Raw genomic sequence first — 12,782 nt, forward strand, 5'->3', positions numbered from 1 at the left:
GAGTTTAGCTTGACGGCTTAACCCAAATGAAGATGTCACGCCAGGCCCCGCAACCAGCAAACAAACTCGTGAATATTGTTTTGCACAGCTTGCATAATTGCAATTCTGAATGCCTGTCACCAGAAAGGAGAAATGAATCACTTAAGCTGTTTTTCAAACGATGGTGCCGTTGCGGAGCGTTTTGTGACATAACACTCCATTATGCACACAGCTCAAGTGTGTGTGACTGGTGTCCTTTGAGACAAAACAGAGACATTGTCCTGGCAGACTGACTGAGTAGAAAGTAAGTACTGAACCCACCCACTAATTCTTGAACTAACTCCAAGAACGGGGAAGGGCGCTTTTTCTCGGAATAATGCACTTGTGTTACAATGCGCTGACTTGCAAATGCGTGTGTACATTTTTTTTGCTTAAAGCGAAAGTCAATCCAAACATATTTTTTATAAGAATATTTTCTATGGAAGCCCACTAGTTGAAACACGGCATTCTGATAAATATTGCGTTTGTGGAATAAGAGTTAATCCACACGCTTTTAGCCATTTCAGGGGGCGGCCATTTTGTCACTTGTGTCGACTGAAAATGACATCACAGTTGCTCAGGGCTCAGATAACGACCAATCACGACTGTCTTGTTTTCTGAAGCTCAGTTTCTGAAGCTGAGTAGTTGTGATGTCATTTTCAGTCGACAGAAGTGACAAAATGGCCGACCCCACAGATGGCTAAAAACGGGTGGATTAACCCTTATTCCACAAACGCAATATTTATCAGTGGTGGTTTCAGCTAGTTCTTGAAAAAAATGTTTGGGTGACTTCCTTTTTAAGATCCAAATTAAATTACAACGATTCACTTTGTTAGGGTTTTGTTCTACTTTTTTTCAAATTTTTCATCAAGATTACACAGAAATAAATATGTACTTATGACGAGACAGATATGGTTAACATTAGTAAAAAATAACATGCGTACTCTTAGAAGTAGGGATGTATTGTGCCCTAGTGGTTAGCATGTGTGCCTCACAGGTCTGAGTTTGGAGTTCGAACCTTAGCGCCGGCCTTCCTGTATGTGTTCGGATTTTCTCTGTTGCGCAAATTGCACAGTTTTTACGATCGGATAACCTGTTCGGACAACAGATCGCCACAGACGCCACTGACTTGATAGCGACACAAGAAATGAGAAGAAAAGAAAGCTTTTGCGCTCTCGTCTTGAAGCGGCCGGTTCGGAAAGCGCACCCGCACCCCAGGCTCAAGTGACTAACCCGTGGAGGTCAGGGTCAGTGTCAGTGAGGGGTTATGGCGGTTACTCAATACGCCATGGCAACGTGTGTCAGCGGTGGAGCTTTCCAAGTACCGCAGTGGCGTTGCAGGTTGTTTCTCATCTGTAGCCAGACTTCCATTTCTGTCATCGGTGTTGGCGCATCAGCGCTGTTCGCGCCATCTGTCTTATGGCGTTATAAATAAGGAGTTTCAAAATAGACGCGGCAGACTGCATGTGTACATCAAGGACACAACCTCAAGAGTCATCTTCTGGATAGGATCCAGAAATTAAAGCCTCACTTCTAATATGAAAGTCTTCCCCTCGCCAATACACACACACACACACACACACGCACACGCACGACCTGTAAATCCCTCTGGCAGCATTGAGTATCCCTCCGAAGCATTTTGTTAGTTGATATCAGTCTGGAGCAGGCCCATTTGTCTTTCTCCACAGACGACACGCAGTACCTGGTCTCTTATGCAACGATTTTCCAGATTCCTGCAACCCTGAACAGGAGAAGCAATCTAGAAAATGGATGCTAACCGTCACAGATCACAATCAAAGAACTTGTTTAAATTGTTTGCTCGTCTTATTTTTTTTTTTTTAATGACTGTCCTGTAAACCAGAAAGGCCCACATATTTCAGTCCCAAAACTTTAGGAACTCTGCCAAAATTAACTAATCTCAACAACCAATCCTAGTTCATTGAATGACTTTCATTTTCCCTTCAGTTAAATTACGTGAGAATATAGTCAAAATGTAGATGTTATGTTGTCCAGATTAGCCCCCAACTAATTTCTCAAGCTTCATACTCAGTCCTTCCACCAACTTTCAGAAAAGTGACGCAATATTTTGCGCACAACTAGAGATGAAAAACCCAGCGAAAATCTCCCTGGTTCATTTGGATGTATTTGGATGTATTCCGTTCTTAGGGAAATATTGTACAGCACGGAAAGACTGAGATCACAGTTCAAGCCAGTGCTCACGTGCTCGTTTATCTGCGTTTGCCTCCCTTCAAGGATGTTATTTCCGACTATTGGTGATTTTTAGATATTTTCTAGCCGTGAGATTTTCTTGGCTTCTAAAGGGTGGGCGCGATTTAAGCTTTCAGCACATTATCAGTATCTGTATAAAATGACCGACGTTCATCCCTTGAGAATGGAAAAAGATCTTCACGGCGGTACATTAGAGAAGTCATCGTCTGCTAGAGAGGACAGTTGCGTGGCTGTTACATAAGACGGAATGCAAGGAGGATTCCCTCACACTGTCACTGGAAAATGACGACAGATGGAAGCTTGTTGGATGACCTCGTGTCTTCTGTCTATCAACTGAAGATCATAGTGGAACATATTTCTCTGACACTGACACTGCATTCACATATGTGCGGACATAAACATGTCAAGTGCGCCCCCCCCACATCCGTTCCAACAGTTCCAAGTTATGGGTGGATGGCGTATGAGTTAAAACGAGAAGCCAAGCCTTCACAAAATCTGTGTCTGCTTTTCCTTCAGTCACACTGAAGATCACCGGTTTGCCTTAGACCAGCAATAAACCGAGATCAGCAGAAAATGTACCTCGGTCCTCGGATGTCCATGTGCGGACTGACAGTGTACACCCACGCTCGGCTCAGAAATCCGTTGGGCTCAAGGGCTTCCCACTGAGATGAAAACAAGAAGATACTTGACACTCAACGTTGACATGACAATTAAACACACCATGGATGTAATGGGCAAAGACTGTGACACCTCATTTACGGCTGACCATCATAGCAGGACCAAGGCTTGGAGCCAGCTGAGCCACACTTCGGCCCTGTATGAGTGACACGCAGGCCACCGTGATGGCTTACAAATTAGTCACCGTGTCTCAGTCATGGAAAGTGTGACCACTTTTAATCCAAAGACTGCATGTGATAATCTCGTCTGCATGGGCTGTACCTCCTCTTGCTTGGTCGCTGGGTCAAGTTTTTAAGAGACGCTTCTGTCAGGCTCAGCAATTGGGAAAAAGCGGACATATGGAATTGACGTTAAACCACATTTCTTATCTGATCAATTCCTACTCATCTTTGCTTTCATGCTAGCCGACTACACAACAGTAGACAAAATCTCAACTGTCTGTTGAATCACAATGTGACTGAATATAAGTCGGCTATCCCCCCCATCCTCAACTACGGCGTGAATCTTTTTAGGGGACAATTCCATTGCTTGCCAAACTCAAATTGATGAGTTTGTCGATGCTACAGCTTCGCGACTGTGAGCAACTTCTGATTCTGCTGCACTGCTGAAACTGAAAAAGAGAAACCCAAAGAAGCTAGCTCCATGGTACAATTCCATAATAATTCCAAACTCATGAACCTAAACATAGATCACAGAAAAATATTAGCCTGGAAATTGATTTTTTTCTTTTAATCTGTAGAAAGGCCGTCCAACCCATTGATCTTTAACAGACAACAAAATAAAAATAAATAAAAACAAGCAGAAATTTCTCTTCAGCAACGTAGCCAGGCTGAGATAAATTCATAACACTATCGATCCATCTATTCCTATCACTCTCAGCAGTGATGACTTCCTGGCATTTTTGACATTAAAATTGTCCTTGTTGTGTTTTTTCACTGAATTATCACAAATATTGGTACTGGATGAAGTGGCTGGGGGAGAAGGAAATCTGTGCTTGCCATCTGCCCGTTGGTGGCCCCTTTCCCACATCAGACCAGAATGTTGAGCCATGTGCATTAGTCCGCCCCTTTTACGTGGACGCCATGTCTAAAATGTACGAATTGCAAGACTGTGTAATCTTCAGATCCCGATTCTATCCGCAGCAGTTGCCCATGTCGGCCCCCTTTTGGAACTGCCACTGCTTGTTGGCTTTTGTTGTGGAAACTAGTTGGACTGAAAAGGAAGGTGTGGCATTTGTCAGACTAAGTGAGTGAAGCGAACGATCTTGAAGTGGTTGTTCGATTGCGACGGTATGCCAGCCACATTCCTCCTTCTACCTTGCCTCTCTCGCTCACATTCGCCATCCCGGAACGCTCATTATTATCTTGACACCTTGGGGCACTTTTCATCTTGGCACGGGTCCACCTGCTATCGGCACCTTTTCCTTGGTAAGACCAGGCACTGTGAGGTACCTTTGCTATCACCAAGTGCGCAAAGCTAATGCCATATATGTGTGCCGGAACACGCGGTCGCATCAGAACGTCGCACATGTAAAAGCAAAGTGTGGAGAGCCTGTGTTGCCGCGACGGACAGGTGCATATACTGCAGTCGTGGAATGTTTTGATGGATCATTTCCAACAGCCTCTCAAAATAGCAACACTTTCTCCTTCGTTGTGGCCAGTTTCCTCTCTTTTTAGCTTCTTTCTTGACAATAGTGCCATGTTTTTGCGGTTCAATTAAAATAACGTGAGTACGCATACATCGTATATGTGGCCTCAAAAAACGATCAAGGGGCGCAGTATTTCTGTCGCAGCACGCCAATAGCGCAGTGCTCAGTCGCTTGGTGTGACTGGCCAACAATAATTGCTTTGTGGTGGTTAAGATAAGAATGCCTTTATTGATCCCACAGTGGGGAAATTTTCACCACAGTGGGGAAATTTTCAATGCAGTCGCGTTCGGCCAAGTGTGAAGTGAGACTAAGAATAGTAGTTGCTGTACAAACAAATCAATGACAGTCTTCAAAATGGACAGATTGAGCTTGTTAAAAGGAAAAAAAAAGACATCCGATTTTATGAGTTTCTTGAAGTCATTTCAACTGCTTAATCGCAATTTTTTCAAGGTATCGTGTGAGTCAACATGCACGCTGATGTTCTTCGCCGATTTGCCCGACATACCCTCAGACCACAGCACCCGTGTGTCATTCTTCTCTTTCTGCCTTCGTGGGGCCTCATTTCTCCCAGCGCCGATCACGTGTACTTGCATCGTGTGTACATTATGTACGCATGCGCTCCCATGTGACTCACTTCATATATATCATATATTTTATTTTGTCCTTGATTCTTCTCCAAGGACACTTTGTTCCCAGCCTAATAGGCATGCGAGAGCAGGATGCAGGGAGTTTTTTTTTTTAAACCAGCTTCTTGCATTTTTTTGGTTGTTTGGCTTCAGGTGACATGCTCTTAAGCGAATATTTCACTTTGAAAACACTTTCAAGGTACACAAGACCAGTGGCGATGATACTATTTCTATTTTTGACGTGTTGATTGTATTTTTGTGTGTTTTGTCGACAAGGTTCACATCAACTACCACACGAGGCAGATGGTACGCACCTCCCGAAATTTGTCGTCTTCTCTTTCCCTCTCATTATGCAGTTGTTACTAGCCCCAAAATAATTTCTCAAGCTTCATGGTAGAATTTGTTTTGAGAGCCGCAGGCAGCATCTGCTTTATTTTATACTTTGTTGTGGATTCACAGCCAACATTATAACCAAACTTCCAGTATGGAATATTCGTCTGAATGTGTGGCTGAGTAGACTTGGCTGAAGAGGGCACACTGTTGTCGATGTACACGCAAAGTTGTTATGCTGTTTCAAGGCAAATATTAGTCCGGATTTACTCTGTTTCGAGTGACGCCATTTTTTGCTCTAGAGTCGCACACTTTGCAGCGAAGAAAAAAAAAAAAAAAAATCACACACACATGTAATTGGATATATTAAGATCTGAATCAGGCTTTTTTCCAAATGCTGCTAAAAATCTGATATTGTAGATATCAGTACATCATAAAAGCACCAATCGGATATACCCCATCAATGCAATTTAAATGCGCTTCGTTAGAGGTCATTGAATAACTGCGGTCCTATCACCGAAATGTGCACAGCAAATATGAGGAGAAGAAACATTTTGAGAGTACATTTTGCCAGTGGAGGGAGGCGAGGCTCTCAAGTTTCCACTTTGATTTATATGGCTGGTGTTTGGGTGCATAGCTGAGTGAAAGCATCTTGGCAACAGTCGATATGACTGACAGAACATATCGGAACTGTTGCCAAGTAGCTAAGAAAGAAGGAACCCTTAAATGATCCTCCTCTTTAATAGCGACAGGCGTTTGGCCGTTTGCTATTTCCAAACTCTTGCCACGGGTTCCTTCATCTGCTGGTGCTGCACCGTCAAAGCACAAGTTTTGTCTCGTACGATGCCATTTGCAATGAAGTTGGGACGTTGTGGAAAACGTGGGCTCGGTAAAAATTCAGAAAGGCATTGTCAGCTAGCGCCGTTCATCGCTACTTCTACAAATGCAGGTTAATACTCCACCGTGCAAAGCGAGCGCCATATATCAACAACACCCAAAAACTCAGCCGGCTGCACCTGAGATCGACATTTGCAAAGTGGAATAGTGTGCTGTGGTCTGACGAGTCCACGTTTTTAAAGTCATCCATCCATCCAAATTATGGACGTCCTCAGCACCGTCCGCATTTTTTATATTACTGCATCTATCCCACTTTTAAATAAACGTGTCACATTTCAAGTGCGAGGGCGATTGCATTTGTGAGGCACTTCTTGACGCCAGTACCTAAACAATAAAATAATGTGCATACGTTCCTGTGACTCCAACACAACAAGTCTGACATTCTCTTCATGTGTTCCTGCAACGCATGTGTCGGGGCTTGTTCCAAGGGTTAATATTCATCCGGCTGGCTGGCGGCGCAGAGACGGTTTGCCCTTCTGCATGCAGTGTTGTTTTACAATATTGGGTGTCCTGGAGCTCTCTTAACGATTGCGTTGCCGATATTGATGGTATCGGGTTTCTTCGTCTTGGCTTTACATTTCCATCAGCCTTGGTTTCACGACCCTTTCAGGGTTACATTGTATTGTGTCCAAAAAAACCCACTTATTTGTTGTATGTTCACTCCACGTTCTATAATCGATACTTTAATAGACATAAACAGCTGCGGCTTCTTTTTGGGTCAGACTGAGCTGCATCCAAATTCAATTTGGCTTTGCACAGTTCGGAGTAACAACAGAGGGCATTCCATTGTGCTTAGGCCAGCGTTAGCTTTTAATAGTGTGCGATAAGGTGCGTAAGGAATGTCATTTGTGGCGGGAGAGATGAATGTGTTTATATCTGGTATGAGGGATGCCGCCAACGTGCTGGGGTATACGTTCATTCTCCATCCATCCATGTCACGTGCGCTTGCGGACGGCTAATCGCGCCCGACAGCCTGAAAAGGTTCTGAAATGTCAAGTGTGCAACAAGGCACAGACTCGTTAGTTGTCTTTCAAATGTGGGACGCCAGGGCGTGGTGGTTCAAAAATTCTCACCTTCATGTACGCAGCTCACCTGTTCTGTCACCGCATTAGCAGACTGTCTCGTGATGTGTATGTAGGTTGTTGGCGTTGTTTAAATACAGTGTCATATCTGAAGTCAAAGCGCACGCTAAGAATAGAATGCGCACACTACAAATTGAACTTGAGCCACTCAGCATATCGCACACGATGTTTTTTGTCGATGATGTTCTCATCGCATTTCCTGGCTGTCTTGTGAAAAACACGTACGTTTTCCCTGTATTTTATACGTTTTTTGATCATTTCAAATCGCCGTATAACAATTTTTGTACGGGAAAAAACATGTTAGGGTTAGCTTGTCCTTGTCTGTCCGAATGGAGTTGTTCGGGAAGCGATGCTGGAAGACGCGTATGACAGGAAGCAGGCTCAGGATGTGTGCTTGCGTGTGAGGGTGGAGTGACTTCAACGCCGTCCTGCACAAATAAGGCTGCCGTTACGCTCATGCAGACGAGCTGACCGAACGTGTCCTTTCATCTCAGTATTTACAGCCATCTTTACAAATCTCAAACATACCATCGGCATCCACCTGGTGAGCCAAGGTTCTGTCAGCAACACTCCCAAAAACGTGACCTCCACATCTTCTATATTGGTGTCAGCCAGTAAATATTTTCCCGTATGCGAGTCCCTTGTTTATATGTCTCTTGCCTGTGAAGCGGATTTTGCGTATTAATAGATAGTCGGCTGCCGAATTGCCGTGGCGTGTTGTATTTTTAGTGTGGACGTATATGTTTGGTGACCCAGAAGGATTTGCTTGTAGGATTTATCTGGTGTGAGATGAGAGGATCAGTCTGGCAAATGAGCCTTCAGATCACTATGAAGGTAAAACTTTTTCCACTACGCGTGTGTCAGGTGCCAGAGATGCCGGCACGTGTTCGCGGGCCCGGTATTTGTCTTTGTACAGGCAGGTCTTCTGAATGCATTCCTCTTTGCTCCGTATGGGATTCTATACTGCAATCAAGTCAGCGGAACTTTGCATGTTTCCATTTGGCCAGTGCATCAATCATTCCAGGTTAATCTCCAGACTCCTGCCAAGTAAGTCAGATTATTTGCCGCACGATCCTAAACCGTTTAAATCTCTTTCAGGACATAAGGTCAACAATAGAGAGACACAGTAAACTAGTTCTTGACTATCTTCCATTGGTGCCGCGACCTCGCCGGCGTGCCATTTACGTTTCTGGGACACCCGAACGTGCTTTAAAGCCCCGGAGCTGCTGCAGCCTTGATTCAAGGAAGCATCAACCCACTTTCATGTCAGTCATCTGCACTTGCACTCGGTCCCGCTCACAGCTGCGCCGGTTCCGTTTGGAAAACGAAAGTACGCCGATTCAGTTGCGAGCGGTTCATTACAGTGAATGTTTTGATCATTACGCGGATAATGCAGCGTGAATACACGTTTGAAACCAAATCTTGTCCAGGAGGGGACGTGTCTGACAGTTGTTTGATTCTGTAAAATCCACCTGTCTGTGCACCATTGAGAAAATGGGTGAACAAAGTGCAATAGGTCGTACAACTTTTGGGATACAGTCTTCAGTTTTATGTTCCGGACTTTGATACATTTTCCATTCTGATAGACATAAAGTACTGGAATTGTCATGGGAGAATGTGTCATGTTTTTTTTTAAATTTTGTTTTCTCAGTATTTCTGTCTGTCTCGTCAATGATTATTGTGTCCACTTGTGCGCATTCCACCCCCTACTGTTAGCCAATCAGCTCCCTCCTACCGTGTGTGTCTAGTCCAGGTGTTTGTAATTGTCTTGTCAGTATGCCTGTATTTAATTTTCCGGTCTTCGTTCGGTCCTTGTAGGATCGTTGTCGCTGTCATGTTGTTTTGTTTCGCCTAGTGCTGTGTTTTGTTTCCTAGTGTTTCTATGTTACTTTGAGTTTGGGCTTTTTCAGGACCTTGTTTATGGAGTTTTTGTTGTTGTTGTTGTTGTTAATAGTTTTAAGCCCTGCTTTTCCTGCCTCCCTGCATTTGGGTCCTCTACCCCGCAACCAGATGACAGAATGTCTCCGTATGGTACATTTCAGTTGCACAGGCCACTTAATAATGAGAAAAGGATGCAGTCACTAAAGTAACGGCAAGTTTCTATTTTTTTTTATTATTTGTTGCTGTCTACTACTGTGTTGTTTACACGTGAGTTGTTTGCAGACATTTTTGGAAGGTATGCGGACTGCCTCACGTGGTCAGTAAATGTAAGCACAATGATATGTGTCACTTGAAGTACATCAGACGGACTGAATCCTCTCACCTCCAAAACCACTGATTGTCAGGAAATGTTAAAACTGCACCATTTACTTAAAAAAAAAAAAAAAAAAAAAAAAAAAAAAAGCAACAATATTTAAATCCCAAATCAAATAAGTCAAAGCAGGTTTGTTATTCAAAAATGAATGCGGGAGATGTCTGGGCTCAGTTCAAGAGTGTGAAATGAGTCCAACCTAAAAGGAGAAGATTATGCAATGAAAGGCAGAGTGTACAGGAAGCAGACCTATCCTGGCTGTAAATATTCGATTCAAATCTGTTCATCTTTTGTCAATGTTAACAAAGCTCTGATGCCAGAAGTCTATTCTTCGAGTCCAAGAGTCCAACTTCCTGTTGGCCTTCCATCCTTGTCTGTGTGCATCCTGTACACACGTCCACAGTAACAGGCACATTGTGAGAAGGCCCTGGTGACCTCCGCCCAACCCCAAGCTACTCACTTCTTACACTCCAAGAACAGTTGGGTCAAAAATAACTGATTTTGGGGTTAACTTTGGTCCAATTAATATGTTAAAAAAGGACCGTCCCACACTTGGCTCAATTTGAGCCAAAAGTTGGGTTATTCAGTTTTGACCCAACTTTTATGCATAAATGAATACAACAAATTGTGTCAAAGCAATGCAAAAAATGGGTTGCATTTTTCATCCAATTCCCAGTTAAAAGAATAACCCGAATAAGTCAAACTGAGCCAGTTGGCAGTCAATCCCAATCGTTTCCTATAATTAATTACACCATATAAATATACTTGTATTCAGAGCAAGTTGCAACGGAATTCTCAAGAAATTCGATATAGCCTTGTTCACAATCTGCCAGTGAAGACACACAAGACGTAAACTGGTCAGGGAGGTCGCTAAGGCAGCCTCAAAGCGCCCCTAAAATGACGAGTTTAACTACTGGCTGTGCCCTTCAAAAGCTATTCGCCAGATGTATGGATGGGATTCATTTTTCAAAAACAAAAATCATTGATTTAGCTCAAGTATTCGACACTTTCAGTGAATTGCGCTGCTGCGATTCTTTGCGTTTGCCGCATCGTTCTGCAGCTGCTTCAAATGCTGCACTGCACACTCCACCACCTCTGCTACTCATTTAGACTTGGAAACTGTTGCTGCATACTCTGTCAGGCTTCTTAAACACTCCGTGACACCAGCTGCCCCTCCCTCCTTCTTCTTCTTCTTGACCTTGGCCCTTGGCCACACCCTTCCACAATGTTTTGTTTGTGGAAATTGTTGTTAAAAGAGTTTTTGATTGACACTAGAATTTCCCAGACTCTCAATCTCGATGCGATGATGATGTGAAGGCAGCTGGACGAAAAAAAAAAGTCCTCTTGTCATGTTAAAAGTGTCACACAAATCCACCGTTTGACATGTTGACAGTTGACATGGCTGTAATTGACTGACAGCGCAATATCGTGTTCCTGCTGACATGAGGCCATGCAGGCAAGGTCCGTAATTATAAACTCACTGATGAAAGATACTATAGCTGGGTCGAGTCATGTGAAAGCCAGACTAGGAGTGGCAAGGGCTGCCCCCCCCCGTCTCTTTGTCCACAATTAAAACGCTTTCAAGCAAGTAGTTGGAGTGTGACTTCCAGACTATTTTGTGCTTGTTTGTCATAGGCTATTTTTTTCCTCGTGTTCCACGCGGTCGGATTAGAGAGATTAGTGACGAGCTTTCTGGCTCTATTCTCTGCTCTGCCGGGCCAACTTTAATGTACAGTACACATGCATGCACACGCACTAGGAAAAGCCAAAACATTTCTTGGTACCTGACCATAAAGAACGGTGAAATATTTCATAGCGGTACTTCAATACAGCCACACAGTCCGTCTTTATCTATGGGCGTCTTGAAAGGGACACTTTTGAATGAGGACAGCAGTGAGTAACCGCTTAATCCCATGTTATATTTTGCCAGATAGTAATCTGTGTCAAGACGAGGTAGGAGCCTGTGAGGTGAGGATTTAAATTTCCACTGTGGTCTCAGCAGACAGCTTGGCAGCTGTCTTCTCACCTACTCCACACTTGTCTCACATCCTCTTCTTGATTTGTCACTTTTACATCAGTTTCTGTACTATGCTTATTTTGTAGTTGGTTTTTTTTTCAAAGTGGGCGATTTCATGCAAACACATAGCGCGTTGCGTATCTTATTGGAAGTTGGAAAAGTGAATAAAAAAAATACCTTGAGGCAATACAAATATGTTTATTGTTGTTGGTTCTAATTTGTGTTTTCAATATTTTGGCTCAATAAGGTAACCAAAAACACCTGTTGCTGTGATGCAATATAGTTTACACCGCTGGGAATTGCAAAGACATTATACTTACTAAAAATACTTTTAATCTGATTCGCTTGATTATTTTTCAGGAATATCGCTGATAGTGTCCATTGATACTGACTGTCATTAATCATGGTAAAAGTGTTTTTCTTTTTTCTAGAATCTGTACTACACTGGAAAAAAAAGACCCCTCCGCTTTACTTAATTCGAACATGTGCATCGGTTGCACATGATTAACTCATATTTATGTCTTTTCACAGTCCAGCCATTCAATCCCGGGAATGTATTTATATATATTTTTTTTCTGACTTTCTGACTAACCGTGTGAGCGTGAGTTGCGGTCGACAGCCGCTCCTTGTGAGCGCTCACACTTTGTATTTGTGTGTTTGACTGTCCCCTTCAATAAACGGCTGCAACTGCAATAGTGACTGTACCATAATTTTTTTGTTTTGTTTTTCCCCCCATCAGTTGAAGCGAATCAGAAACTGATTCGAAACTCAAATTTAGACTCGCTTTACAAAGCCAAACATCGACCACGCGACAGCTGGCAACTCAAAAAAAAAAAACTCGAAAGTTGGTTCCTAGAAGTTGTGGTAACGCTTCATGAAAATAAGCCTACTCATCAAGTGTCGCACTTTTTACCTTCCATTCCCCTTGGCTTTTCAAAAATGTTGCCTCTCATCTGTCAGGCTGTTCAAACCCTCTGTCACGCAGCTGAGTTTGGCCCCGCCCCCA

At 43.3% G+C, this 12,782-nt stretch overlaps 1 protein-coding gene across 2 annotated transcripts in view; it reads left to right on the top strand.

Annotated features, from left to right (window-relative positions):
* The window catches only part of LOC147142647 (G protein-coupled receptor 22-like), a 32,654-nt gene extending 19,900 nt beyond the window's left edge, over positions 1-12,754 (top strand). The window contains exons 5-6 of one of the 2 annotated variants that reach the window (XR_015088082.1): positions 8,483-8,532; positions 8,607-9,124. The gene's annotated coding sequence lies outside the window, so the exon portion shown is untranslated. Of the gene's footprint in view, positions 1-8,482; positions 8,533-8,606; positions 9,125-12,736 lie in introns of those variants that run through there. The other variant, XR_015088083.1, reaches the window with a different exon arrangement.
* Positions 12,755-12,782: the final 28 nt, after the last annotated feature.

This window comes from Filicampus tigris, chromosome 9, assembly GCF_054856515.1.
Source record: "Filicampus tigris isolate MCC_2025a chromosome 9, RoL_Ftig_1.0, whole genome shotgun sequence".
NCBI lineage: Eukaryota > Metazoa > Chordata > Actinopteri > Syngnathiformes > Syngnathidae > Filicampus > Filicampus tigris.